The 14,931-nt window shown below is 36.7% G+C and overlaps 1 pseudogene; it reads left to right on the top strand.

The window, feature by feature from the left end:
• The first annotated feature begins 12,247 nt into the window (after window positions 1–12,247).
• Window positions 12,248–14,131, top strand: LOC145040952 (protein NRT1/ PTR FAMILY 5.9 pseudogene; annotated as a pseudogene).
• Window positions 14,132–14,931: the final 800 nt, after the last annotated feature.

Genomic DNA, 14,931 nt, shown 5'->3' on the forward strand with positions numbered 1-14,931 from the left:
CTCCTAGCATGTTGGAGATGCTTAACCCTACCCAGTCCCTTCGTGAGGGGATTTGTTGGGTTCTCATCCGATGATACCCTCTTTGCCACGGGGAGTCCTTCTTCTATATGATGTCTGATGAAATGATATTTTCTATCAATGTGTCTGGATCTCCCATGATCCCTTGGTTCCTTTGCTAAGGCAACTGCACTTTCACTATCACAGAAAATCTCTATGGGTTGCGATATAGCACGTACAACTCCAAGGTCTCCAATGAAGTTCTTTAGACACATAGCCTCTTTTTCCACCTCGCTTGCCGCTATATACTCTGATTCGCAAGTTGAATCAGCCACTGTCTCCTGTTTGGAACTTTTCCAAGATATTGCTCCTCCGCTTAAGGTAAAGACCCAGCTCGACTGAGAGCAGAAATTATCCCTATCAGTCTAGAAGCTAGCATCATTATACCATAAAACTCTCAATTCATCACTCCCACCAAGGGTAAGGACCCAGTCCTTAGCCCTCCACAGGTACTTGAGAATGTTCTTTACCGTTGTCTAGTGAGCCTTACCAGGATTCCCCTGATACCTGCTAACCATGCTTAAACCAAAGGCTACATCAAGACGAGTACAGGTCATAGCATACATGATCGAGCTTACTACCGAAGCATAAGGTACCAGACTCATTTCTGCTATCTCATCCTCAGTACTCGGGCTCTGAGTCTTACTTAGTCTAGTGTTACTCTGGATGGGTAACTCTCCTTTCTTGGAATCTTGCATGATGAATCTCTTCAACACCTTATCCAAGTATGTACTCTTACTAAGTCCGATTAGTCTTTTACTCCGGTCTCTCAAGATCCTTATTCCTAGAATATAGGCAGCTTCTCATAGGTCCTTCATAGCGAAACACTTCCGAAGCCAGGACTTAACTTCCTGCAGAGTTGGGATGTCATTTCCTATGAGTAGTATGGCATCCACATACAACACCAAAAAGCTAACTATACTCCACTAGCCTTGACATATACACAAGATTCATCTTCACTCCTAGAAAAGCCAAATTCTTTGACCTTCTCATCAAAGCAAAGATTCCATCTGCGAGGTGCTTGCTTTAATCCATAGATGGATTTCTAAAGCCTACACACTCTATTAGGGTACTCTGTGCTGAAAAAACGCTCTAGCTGATTCATGTAAACATCCTCAGCCAACTTTCCATTAAGGAAAGCGGTTTTGACATCCATTTTCCATATTTCAAAGTCATGAAATGCAGCTATGGATAACAATACCCTAATAGACTTAATCTTGGCTACTGGTGAAAAGGTCTCATCATAATCAACTCCTGGAGTTTGAGAAAAGCCCTTTGCAACCAGTCGTGCCTTATAAGTGTGTACATTACCATCCATGTCGGTCTTGTTCTTGAAGATCCATTTGCACCCAACTGTCTTACGACCTGGCACATTATCAACCAAGTCCCAGACCTGATTTCATACATGATTGTATCTCGTTATCCATTGCCTCTTTCCATTTAGCAGAATCGGGGCCTGCCATGGCTTCCGCATAGCTGTTAGGTTCATCCAGACTTACCAGTTTCCCATCACTGATAAGTGTTTCACCTTCCACAGTAATATGGAAACCATAGTAATGCTCAGGTTCATTCCTAACCCTTGTGGAACGCCTCAGAGGTATAATTGGAGGTATAATATGATCAACAGGAGGTTCCTCCTCAAGTTGACTGCTAGGGTTTGAGGTTCCTTCACCACTTGACTCTTGAAGTTCTTCAAGGTCAATTAGCCTCCCACTGTCTCCTTGGCTTATGAACTCTCTCTCTCGAAAGACAACCCTACTTGCCACAAAGACCACATTCTCACTAGGTCTGTAAAAGAGGTAACCAAAGGATCTTTGTGGGTAGCCGATGAAAATACACCTCTTGCTTCGGGGTTCTAGCTTATCATGAGACTCGCGCCTCACAAAAGCTTCGCAACCCCAAATCTTGATGTGGGCTAGACTAGGAACTTTTCCAGTCCACATCTCGTGAGGTGTTTTGGCAACCTTCTTTGTAGGGACCAGATTAAGGATATGGGTGGCAGTCTCTAAGGCATACCCCAAAATGAGATTGGTAGCGTAGCTCGACTCATCATGGAACGAACCATGTCCAACAAGGTTCGATTACGCCTCTCAGCTACACCATTCAACTGTGGTGTCCTGGTAGGTGTCAATTGTGAGACAATCCCACATTCCTTAAGATAGTCGAGGAACTCTGAACTAAGATACTCACCACCTCGATCGGATCGAAGCATCTTAATGTTCCTGCCTAATGGATTCTCGACTTCCTGTTTAAAATCTTTAAACTTTTCAAAAGTCTCTGACTTATGCTTGATTAAGTAGACATATCCAAATCTACTATAATCATCTGTAAATTTACATAATAACGATTAACATCCCTTGTGGCAGTTTTGAAGGGTCCACACACATCCGTGTGTACAAGATCCAACAAGCCTTCACCCCTCTCACAAGAACCAGTGAAGGGTGACTTTGTCATTTTTCCAAGTAAGCATGATTCGCAACTATCATCTGACTTTAGGTCAAATGAATCCAAGACTTCATCCTTTTGGAGTTGGCCTATGCGTTTCTAGCTTATATGTCCAAGACGACAATGCCATAATGATGCTTTATCCAAGTTATTATCATTAGTAGAATCAATACACAATACATTATTTCCTAAATTATCTACAATAGACACAACTTCATACACACCATCACAAGGTAATGCTTTAAAATAAAACACATTATTAAAGTAAGCATTTATTCCACCAATTTCATTATCAAAAGAAAAGGTAAAACCTTGTTTATACAAAGCATGAAAGGAAATAACATTTCTTGCCATTTCTGGCAAATAACAACATTTATTCAAACCTAAAGTAAATCCACTACTAAGCAACAAAGTATAAACTCCAATCTTGGTGACAGGTGAAACTTTCCTATTCCCCATGATCAAGTTTATCTTTTCATGCTCCACATTCTCACTTCTTCTTAGTCCCTACAATTCAGAACAAATATGAATACTGCAACCGTTATCAAGGACCCAAGAGTTAGAATAGAGTGAATTATTAGATGAGATAGTGTAAATACCTGCATGGTTGGGTTTAACTTTCCCATCCTTCAAATCTTGCTGGTACTTTGGACAATTACGCTTCCAGTGCGCCTTTTCGTGGCAGTAGAAGCATTCAGCCTCTTTGGGATCAGAAGAAGGTGTAATGGAACCTTTCTTGGTTCCGCTAGAAGAGGATCCATCAAGGTTCTTACCCGTGGTACCCTTCGAAGGGTTCTTTCTCTTCTTCCCTCTACCTTTCCTGATTGCCAGGACAGGTGCTGAGTTTGGAGTAGAAATACGAGTGGTCACAACCGACTTACCTTTAAGACCTGATTCTGCGGTCTTTAGGAGTCCCTGAAGTTTGCTAAGTGTAACTTCCTCCTTACTCATGTGGTATGTCATGCGAAATTGATCATAACACAAAGGTAAGGAGTGCAAAATAATATCTATTGCCAACTCCCCAGGGAAGTTCACATTCAACTTCATCAATCGATCCACATACCTTTGCATTTTCTGCATGTGGCTTGTGATGGGTTCACCATCTTTCGTTCGGATTGTGATCATAGAGGAGATGATTTCATATCGCTCTTGACGAGCACTCTGATGGTAGCGGTCCATCAAATCCTGGTGCATCTCAAAAGGATAGTAGTCCTCATAGGACTTTTGGAGCTCGGCTGTCATGGTAGCCATCATGATGCATGCCACTTTTGTAGCATCTCTTTCATGAACCTCATATTCAGTAAGCTCCTCAGGAGTAGCAGTTGGCTCAGGCACCTTGAGCTCCTTGTCAAGAACATATTCCTTGTTCTCGTAATGAGTGACCATCCTGATGTTTCTGATCTAGTCAGTAAAGTTGGATCCATCAAAGATGACTCTCCCACAAAGGTTCATGAGAGAGAAGGAGCCAGTAGGGTTTGAGCTAGGAGTAGCATTGTTGGAAGACATCTGAAAGGAAGAAAGTAAGTTTAGTTTAGATATAGGGATAGTCCTTAATAAAACACCCAAATGTAATATTAAGGCTAGGATCCAATCACAGTATATTATAACCTAGAAGAGGGATGCCGTAATCCAAGTTATAACATATTTGAAAGGTAGGTGAATGACGATTCACCAATTTCCACCATGAAAACGAAATATAAATTATTAGATTTTTATTTGGCTTTTAGAAATTCCAAGATTCTTTGAGATTCATTGAACTTTTCAATGGCATGTTTTAATCTCGAGTGTGCCCTTCATGTTTTGTGACTGGGATACCGAGGATCACAAAACAAGGTGTGAAGTAACCATGCAAATTACTTGGTGCCCTTAATGTTTTTCACTTAATTGTAGTGCCGGTAAACCACACGCGCTCCTTTCGACCTCTTGAAAAACCTTAAGTCACCCTTTTCTTTCCTTGTTAAGTCCAAGTTAGTCTGCCGGTAAACCACACACGCTCCACCAACGACTTAAACAAGGTGCAAAGTGTAATTTCATGGATTAGCACCTTATTCACTTTTTTCCTAAAATAACTAAGATTGAGAATTTATAAAATATTTAGTTACTTTATAATAATCATTATACTTTTAATGAGAATTTTTAATTCATTGTCCTACCCGTTCGGCTAACGACCCTCCACCAGTCAAGCAAGCGGTGGGTGAGAGTGGACACCCATTAAGTTGCCATTTTATAGGCAACAACCTTATACCCACCTTATAGACTGGCTTCGTGAATGAGGCGTACTAGCGGTAAGACGAATTTGATCTTTATATATATATATATATATATATATATATATATATATATATATATATATATATATATATATATATATATATTATTAACTTATAATTTTAACTTTTAAAATTCTAAGGGTTGGAACTAAAGTTTTAATCATGACTTTACTTGTTCCAAAACTTGAAGGCAAGTTTTGTAAACTTTCAAAACTTTTCATTTCTTGTAACTTATGAGTTAATAGAGTATTAAAAATGAAGACTCTTCATTTTTATAACTCATGTGTTATTTTAATGGTTTTTAACAAAGTGACTTTTGGTTTTCCATAACTTGAGGACAAGTTATGGACTCCATTAAAACACATAATGATCTTGAATTAATCTACCACATAGGTTACAAACAATTCCTATGATCATCTAAATATCATAAGAACAAGAACATGAATATGAACACTTTCATGAATCAAAAAATTATTCTTAAAACTTGTAATTTTGATAATTGTCATTATAAATGGATTAGCATAAACATTACACCATCTAAAACATGTTTACAAAAACCAAAACAATTTAGGGTAATGTTTCTAGTCCATTTCCAGCAACTAAAATCGAAAATTCTAAAAACCGCAACTTCTACTCATCGAGTGCAAGAACAAACTCGACGAGTAACTTGCATTTGGTCATGGACTCGTCGAGTCCCCCCATGGACTCGGCGAGTTCATACGAGCAGAAAACAGAAAAAATGATTTTTTTTTTCAACATTTTGCACAAATAATCAACAAACAAGCCTAGTCTCTGATACCACTGATGGGTTTTGAGCATTCTAACACTTCCTAAGTGTACATGCAACCCTAATAACCTTGGATCTATGTTTGTCTAATTATCATGCAAAGTTGATTTCCAAGGTTATGATCCTATCTAGCATACATGGGGAACAATTTTAACTTGAATAAAAGATAGAACTACATACCTTGTTGTTGATTTTGATCCTTGAAACCTTGTGATCCTAGCACCCCAAGTGTGATGCCTCAAATGCTTCACACAACACCAAATGCTATGGAGTAAACTTGGAGAGAAAGTATAACGCTCTAAAAATCGGCTCTATCCTTCTTGTTTCTTAGTCTAGCCGATTTTTGGGAGAAACATAAGCTTTATATAGTGTTGACACATCTAGAGTTACACCATGTAAACCCTGATGTGTCATGACTCTTCATTTCCATGACCCATGGGTTTGTAACACCCATGGAGCCTCCATGGAGCATTCAATGGGTTTAACCCAACTTGATTATCCATGGAGCCTCTTAGCCCACTATACAAAATATGGATGATTTATATAATCAACCCATATGTTTAATTAGTTATCTTAATTAATTCTAAATTAATTCATGATCAAACTAATTAAATAATATTATTAATATATTAGAACTTATAATATATTAATAACCACAAGTGTTATTTCTCTCATTTAGTCTATCCAATTGCATGGTGCCATGCAACCCAAATGGACCATGCCGGGTCGGGTCAAGTATTTACCAGAAATAGTTATGGATTTAGACACCTTATCCAACACTTGTAACATCTAAAAATTCAAGACCAAAAATTTCATTTTTAATATAACAAAAACACATTTGTAACTGGGTTCACGCATTGAAAAGCATTTTGAAATAAAACATTTTAATTCCTAGAGTGTGATCCTTATTAGCCTCGACTACTTTTTATCATCCCGTAAACCCTAGTTTGCTAGTGAGTGTGATCCTTGAGCTTTAAAGTATCTTTGGTGTCCATTTTAGTGAGTTTTCAAGAAGAAGAGCTTGGTGTGCAAGCCTTGGACGTAGTTGAGCTTCTAGATCCTACATTTACATCATCTTCGAGAGCTTTTGGAGATAAAAAGTTCAGACCTTGCTAACCCTTTTGCTAGTTTGAGTTAGGGTCTGGTAGTAAGTTCATTTTTGGTCCATGGATCCTCTTTTGTGAGTTTGAGCAACTCCAGAGGTTAGAAATGTTAGATCAGAGTCCCTTTGGCATGTTAGAAGCATAAAAATGCTATCTTGATGGTTGTTATGGCACCATGCATGGGTTTAAGTTCTTAAAGTGAGTCTTAATGGAGAAAATGGGATGTTGGGCTCCCATAAAGCATGAAAAGGCATAAAGTTGCCAACTTTATGCCTTAGGACCTTTAAAATCACCAAGATCTGGAATTTGACGAAGTGGCTACATAGATTAAGCTCTTAATGGTTGGTTATGCTTAGCAGCCTTGTACGATGTGTGTATTGGGATGTACGTTGCGCATATTGTCTTCAGATTAAGTACGCTAAGCGTACTGATGGTCTACACTATGCATACGTCCTTTGGGCTAATGGGGTGAGTTTTAGGCTTTTGGGACTCTTGGGCCTTATCTAGTGTTGGGCCATGGCTCGTTTAGGATAGGTGGGCTCGGGTTTCCTTCGTAGGCCTTGTGTGTTGTGGAATGGGCCTTAGGTGGCATTGTTGGGCCTTTTGGGCCTTATAGCCCTTTATTGATTTTTGACCAAGGGTAGTTGGGCCCATTAAAAGAGAAAGGCCTTTAGGCCTTATTTGCAGAGTTTGGACTTAAGGATTTTGGGCCCATGAGTTGGTGTATATCATAATTCTAATTAGGGTAAATTGTATATTTATAGTGTGAGATTTCCAGACCGATAGCCGATCAGGTATTATTTATCAGCAGTTTGAGATGAGTCTGCTCGCTATATCAATGGGTCGAAGGCACCAATGCTGACCCATTACTTGACACGTGGATTGCTAGTTGTTTCTGTATTTAATTGTCTAATGAACCACGAGGTAGCCCATGGCACTTGTATGAAGACCTTGGGGGTAGCCCACGACATGGAAGACCATGGGGGTAACCCATGGCACTTGGATATCAGACCATAGGGGTAGCCCATTGCATTCCAGGTAAAGACCATGGAAGTAGTCCATGACAACTATATGTATGTCACATGGTTTTCTATGGTTGTATGTTATGTGATATTTTGGGAACTCACTAAGCGTTTGCTTACAGTTTATTTAGGTGTTTTCAGGTACTTTTGGTACTAAAGGGAAGGGCCCGACTTGATAGTGCCACATTCACTCTCTAGCATTTTCCGCAATTATTGATATTGATACTCTGATATTTTGACATGATATGATGTAATGGATTTTTGGAAACAAATGATGATTGTAATTCCTATTTTAAAAATGAAAAGTTTTATTTGGTTTTTGGGCTGTTACACGTTTGGTTATAACTTATCATGAGAGAAGAAGGAAGAAGAAAGAAGATGAAATCATTAAAGGAATTCTTCTTGATGAATGCAAATATTGTATCAATGTGCTTGCACTTTACCCGAATGTTCAGGATGTTCAAGACTAGAGGATTCAATGCGATTCTCATGAAGTTGTGAAAGTTTTTTTTTTGTTCATTTAGTGTTTAAACCAATGATTATTTGTATTTTTGTGATTCATTTGAAGGAATGGTGCCTTATAGAAAGCCTTTAATCCAAGAAATTCAAATGTATCAACCTCCAAAGGATATTATTCAAAATTGCAAAGTTGAAGTTGTAAAGAATGAGTTTGTATTTGGATTCAAAAATTCTAGATCCAAAAAGTTGAAGAAGAAGAAGAAGAAAAGCAAAACCAAGAAAATTTTGGTTTCTAAGAAAAATTCTTCAAATGTTGTTTTGATGTCGAAATCAGTGAAGAAAATTTGGATTCCTAAGAAACAATCATCAAATGTTTCTATGGTATCGGATTTCAAATCCAAATTGTTGAAGATTCTCAAATTCAACATGATGATGAAGTTAAATCTTGAAAAAAATGAGATGAAGCTTCATGGGTGGCACAATGTGCAATTTGGAAATTTCATAGTTTCATCCAAAGAAACTAGAAGTTCATATCATTCTCAAGGATATGAAGTTGTATCTCCCATGTTTGTTTTGTGCATTACAAGTGGGAAAAAGATTTTCAAGGAATTCTCACAAATTTTCAAATGGATTCTAAAGAGATCTCGAAGATTATTGTTCATTCAAAAATCATATTTTGTTACTGATCATTGATCTAACGATTTTAGCCCAATCCACTTCATTCAATTGGTTACTGTTCATCAAAAGCCTAATCCAAAGTAAATATCGATATTGTTCATCGATCCAAGTTTAAGCCCAAATATTCATATGTTACCGTTCATCATCTGATTTTGAAGCCTAAAACTGATTTCACTACTGTTCATGATCGATGTTCAAAGTTTACACTCAAAAAGTCAAAATCGAATGATTTTCAAAATTACAAAGCCTTGAGTTCGATACACTGGAAGTGCATTTGTTGGCTTTCGAAATTGTTCTTTCGTTTAGGTCTCATATTTTGAGCAATCCGGTCTTGCAATTGAAGATTGGGACAGATCGTTCTCATAACAACTTCATAATATGAAATAAATTTTGCATTGATTATTTGTCTTGACAATTGGAAACAAAGAAAGATATTTGAATGTTGAATGAAGAATCAATCTGGAAAAGTCCAATTTTTAAATCCGATGTTTGAAGAAATCGTGTTGACTAATATGATATTCGAATGTTTGATTCTCAATTGCGAAGCAGATTATTGATTAATCATTGAGAAGGAATGATTGAGAAGGCAAAGAGAAGAATTTTAGATTCTATATTGGACATGGAAATCGAAACTTTGGTATACATTACTGATGATTCGAGTCGGTGTTGCTGGAAAGCGGAATGGAATTGATTTTGGTTTGATTTCGATCTATAGAAATTGTCGATGGATTTCAATGTCTGAGGTGTTTGAGAGTTTGATTGGAATGATGTTAATTACATTGGATTTAAATTCGTCAATAGTCTTCAAAAGTGAGTAATCTGAAAACGAAGATGGAAGTTTTTGGGAAGTTGACGGGGATTTTTGCATCTGGATATTGAGTTTTCAGTTTTGATTCTCGCCACTCGATCTGGTTTTTTGATAGACGAAAGTTGAGGTCTAACATCAAAACAGGACTGGCACCAAAAGGTAACCATCGATTTAGTAATAATCGAAGGTTTTGCAGTCAAAAGTTTTAAATGTCAAATGCAACTGTGGAATCAAAAAGTTGAAGGATCGTGTTGATGTCGAAAGTTTGACTGTGAAGTCAAGCTTGATAATCAAAAGAAAAGTCTTGACTTGACTGGAATCGACTTGGAGAAGGTTTGGAATCGAATGTTAAAATTCTATAGTTTGAAGAATTGAAAGTGATAGTATAATCGATAGCGAAATTAGTTTGATAGTCAAAAGCTAAATTGAATTGAATGGTCGAATGTACGGAATTGAAAGTTCAAGATTGGAATCGAGACTTGCCTGAGAGACAAAAGCATGGCTTCGAATGTTATGGAAACTGGGTTGGAGTCGAAAGTCGATTCGAGTCGAGAGTAAGGACTTTCAATTGTTGATGTTGTATGTGTTCAATGGACTTGGGGAAGAAGAAGTTAGAAAGTTTCGCATATGGTCTCTCAACTTTCAGTGTTTTGACAACTTATACCTACTTTCGAATAAGGGGTATATTTATGTGAAGTGGGAAGTTTTTTTGTTATCGATCCCTAAAGTTTATGCGAAAATGCACTTTATACCCACTTTTGCAAACGGGGTAAAGTTTTGCATCTGGAATGAATTGGGAAGTTGATTTTTCTCAATTGGTCTCTGAAGTACTTACGAAAATGGTTGTTTGTACCTAATTTTGGAATTTCTTTCAATTCTCACCCAAAAGTCGAAATCTTTTCAACCTTTGAAGATTTTCTCTCGCCTTTTCGTGAATGTTTTTGGTGTAATATTTTCGTGGTTTATGACTAATGTTTGTTCTTTTTCAAGTTCGGGAAGTCAAAGATTTGAAGACATTGGCGTATTTTTTGGATTTTCTTGGATTGAAGAGTTTCATTTTTGTCACACATCGATGGGGAGTTTCTATGGTTTATTCCTTGAACGTTTCTCATAACCTTTTGGGTTTTATAATCATTTGTTGATTATAAAAAGGAGGAGAAATTTGAAATGGGTATTCAAAATCTTTGTTCAAAGCAGATTTGAAACTGGTGTTACTTCGAATGGGAGTTGGTCTTGATTGTTTGGTGCTCGTTTCTATATTAAAGTCGAGACATCTAATCCTAACTTTGAAGTGGAGAATGTTAGGGTGAAAAAATATACTTGGATGTTATGTAGGCTTACCTTCTTTAAGATGTTTAATGGGTTGAGATTTTCCTACAAAATAGGAAGTGAGTAGCTCCTATTTATATAAGAATCCATATGAGTGATTAATCTAGTAAGTGAAATATTGTATGACACACTTTGTAGGACTTTCTAAACTAGTAATTAGAGCTTAAACAATTTTATTTACTTCTTATGTTCTTGATAAGATTTGATTCATATAACTATTACATTTCCGCATTGTCATCATTTGTGGGATTTACACAATTCTAATTCCAAAATCTTTTAGAAATATTTTAAGAAAGAACCAACATCTAAGAATTTTGGTTATTTTTTTTTTTTAAATCTCTCATCGTTCCAACTTCAAAATTATATTACACTTCATTTTTTGTCTCATAAAATAGAAAACCTGTCGTTATCTTGGGTAATCTTTATGATATTGGTATGTGCTTTCAAGGGTTCAACTTTATTTAGATATAAAAGTAGTTGCGATTTTGAGCCATATTTACAGAAATAATATATAGTTTTGTAATAAAATAAATTCTTTAATTGACATATCAAAAACATGTAACTTTTTCAATATCGTTCAAAAGAAACACTCTAGTTGACTAGTTGATTTTTTAATTTGATGTATTAAATTTTATTAATAAGTGATATATTATTTATTATCACAACTGTGCCATTAGAATAATAGTCTGATTTTCTTGATAAAAGAATTAAAAATATTCAAAATTTTGTGAACACTTGGGGCAACCACCCGTTATGTTAATTTCTAGCTCAATTTCAAATTATATCCATTTTGACATGGTGCAAGCAAAATATATAAAGTGTTATGTTTAACATATTTGGTAAAATTTTGTTTCGTTTTCGTAACGCCATGCATGCGACTGCAACACACTCATAATATTTAAGTCTATACCGTTTTAGAAAACAACAGTTTCTTTTCAAATTCGGTTTTATCATGTATTTAATGTAAATACATATTGGTTTTACATATTTTACCATTTAATATTAGACAACAAGCATGGATTTATGTAATGCATCGCCACCATGTCGACAAATCCAATTTACAGAATATACATATTGCCGTCTTATATCTTGTAATTTGGCCACCAAAGCAATTGATACCAAATTTATATATTCTAACGAATTCGTCGCTTACAAACACCTTTTTTTCTATTATAAGAAATTAAGACCAAACATATAACAACCATTTCCGAATTGATGGGATTGTTTACACGAATGTTTCTTATTTATTTCCCAGTATGATCTAACATTTGAAGATCTGAAATTAATTTATGACAGTCAATAAATCATGTTTATTTCTCATAGTGATAGCAGGGATGGAGAGGTTCGTCTTCAAAGGATTAGCATGCAATTTGGTGACGTATTTGACGGATGTAATGAAGATGAGCAATTCTTCGGCGGCTAGAACTGTCAGTATTTGGTCTGGTGTTACGTCGATGTTGCCCTTAGTGGTGGCACCCTTGGTGGACTCTTATTGGGATCACTATTCCACGATCTTAGCATCATCACTCTTGTACTTTCTGGTATATCAAAACAACTTATATCTAATTACACTTTAACTGATAAAGTAACATTTTCTAATCTATGTTATTTATCGTATATAGGGGCTTTTGGCATTGGTTTCGTCGACATTATATAAACAAAACCCTTCGTCATCGTCCTTATATTCATCATTGTACTTAATTTCGTTAGGCCAGGGTGGCTACAACCCATCGTTGCAGGCATTTGGAGCCAATCAGATCGAACCACAAAACGAGCTGCCCACAATTGAAAATGATCGCGATCCAAATAACAAAAGTTGGTTTTTTCAATGGTGGTATTTTGGGATATGTAGTGGTAGCCTTTTAGGGGTTTCGATCATGCCAAACGTACAAGATTTGGTTGGGTGGGGTCTAGGGTTTGGAGTGTCAGCAATAGTTATGGTTATGTCCATCGGTCTGTTTTTGTGTGGTGGTCGGTTTTATTCATACAGACAACACAAAACCGTTGATATTAACGTTAGCTTTTTCAAAAAGATCATTAGAGCCATCAAAGGTTTAAAATCTTCTGAAAAATCAAGGCTTGTGGAGTTAGAGTAAGTTTGCTACGCTGGATTGTACATTGTGAATCAGTAGTTGTAATTTTTTTTTTGGTAAAATGGCTCATATAATCATGTCACAAAACTAGAAATGGTGATACGTTTTTTCTAATGTTTATTAAGGTTGCGTAACTATTTTCGAAGTTATTCATGTTTTGATTGATGTTACCAAGTTTATTTCCATCGATATTTAATATTTTCCGACAATTCCAACTCCCGAATCAAGGTTTAATTTTTTTGTAATTAATGACATTGATAATGATCGTCCAGGCTTGAAGAAAATCCACTGTTTTTAAAAGAAGACAACAATGGCGTCGAAACTGGATGTTCATCGGATCAGAACTCCGGTAACAGCAATCATCTGTTCAAAATCATGAAAGTGATAATAAGATTACTACCAATCTGGACAACATTACTCATGTTCGCAGTGATTTTCCAACAACCAGCAACATTTTTCATAAAACAAGGGATGACGATGAAGCGGAGCATCGGAAAAAGCTACAACATTCCTCCGGCGACTCTCCAAAGCGCAATCACGATCTCGATCATCCTCTTGATGCCATTCTACGACAAGATCTTCATCCCAATCACTCGATTCATCCTACGCAACGACAAAGGAATCACGACGATGCAGCGGATTGGAATCGGAATGTTCCTTTCCGTCATCGCAATGGTGTTCGCAGCAACTGTGGAGACGAAGAGGCGTGAAGCGTCTGGATCTGGAACTGGACGATTGAGCATCTTTTATCTGTTGCCGCAGTATATTCTGTTAGGTGTTTCAGACATTTTCACCGTGGTAGGGATGCAGGAGTTTTTCTACAGCGAGGTTCCGGAAGAGATGAAGACGATGGGGATCGCGTTGTATACGAGTGTGTTTGGAGTTGGAAGCTTTTTGAGTGCATTAATGGTGTTTTTGGTGGAGCGATTTACAGGGTCGGAAGAGAAGAATGGAAATTGGCTTTCTGATGATATGAGGAAAGCAAGACTTGACAAGTATTATTGGATGTTAGCATGTACAAGTTTTTTAACCTTTTTAGGATTTCTACTCCTTTGTAAATTATACAAGCCAAGTGTTTAAGGAGAATAAATTTTGGGATAACATTGATGGGTTGAGTAGAATGTGAATATTATGACAAATTAAAGCAATTCGATTTGGATGAGTATCTATTTTATAGATAGTTAATATACTAAATATAATTAATGAATAATTACTAGTATAATATTTTTATATTCAATAAAAAGTTTATGTGTTATCCTCTTTTCACCCAAGACAACGATCAAGTAACTTATATAAAACACTGTGGATCTGATCCTCAAAAGCCTTCAAGAAAAACACACTAAGTGTGTGTATATGAGAGAGAGAGAGAGAGAGAGAGAGAGAGAGAGAGAGAGAGAGAGAGAGAGAGAGAGAGAGAGAGAGAGAGAGAGAGAGAGAGAGACATCCTAAAAGTCACAACAAATTTTGACTTTTCAAAAATAACCCAAAATTATAATTATTTACAAGACATTGTTTCAAAAGTGTATTTCAATAATCAGAGTATCCTGAAATACAACTAACATAAAATTGAAGGATGTGTATGGTCACACATTCATCTTGTCACGATCATCTAAAGAACCTGAAACAATAAACTGAAATTGTAAGTTAATGTTTAATGAGTTCCCTCAAAGTACCAACACACAACATATACGCAACAAATATTGGGTCCATAACCTTACGGTTGGATTACCCCTGGCCCACAACCTTTCGGTTGGAATGCCCCGACCCACAACCTCTCGATTGGATTGCTCAATACATAACGAGTCTACAACCTCCTAGTTGGATTATCCCTGACTCACAACCTTTCGGTTGGATTGCCCGGTCTATTGATTGTCAGCACA

This window comes from Lactuca saligna, chromosome 4, assembly GCF_052625555.1.
Source record: "Lactuca saligna cultivar CGN05327 chromosome 4, ASM5262555v1, whole genome shotgun sequence".
NCBI lineage: Eukaryota > Viridiplantae > Streptophyta > Magnoliopsida > Asterales > Asteraceae > Lactuca > Lactuca saligna.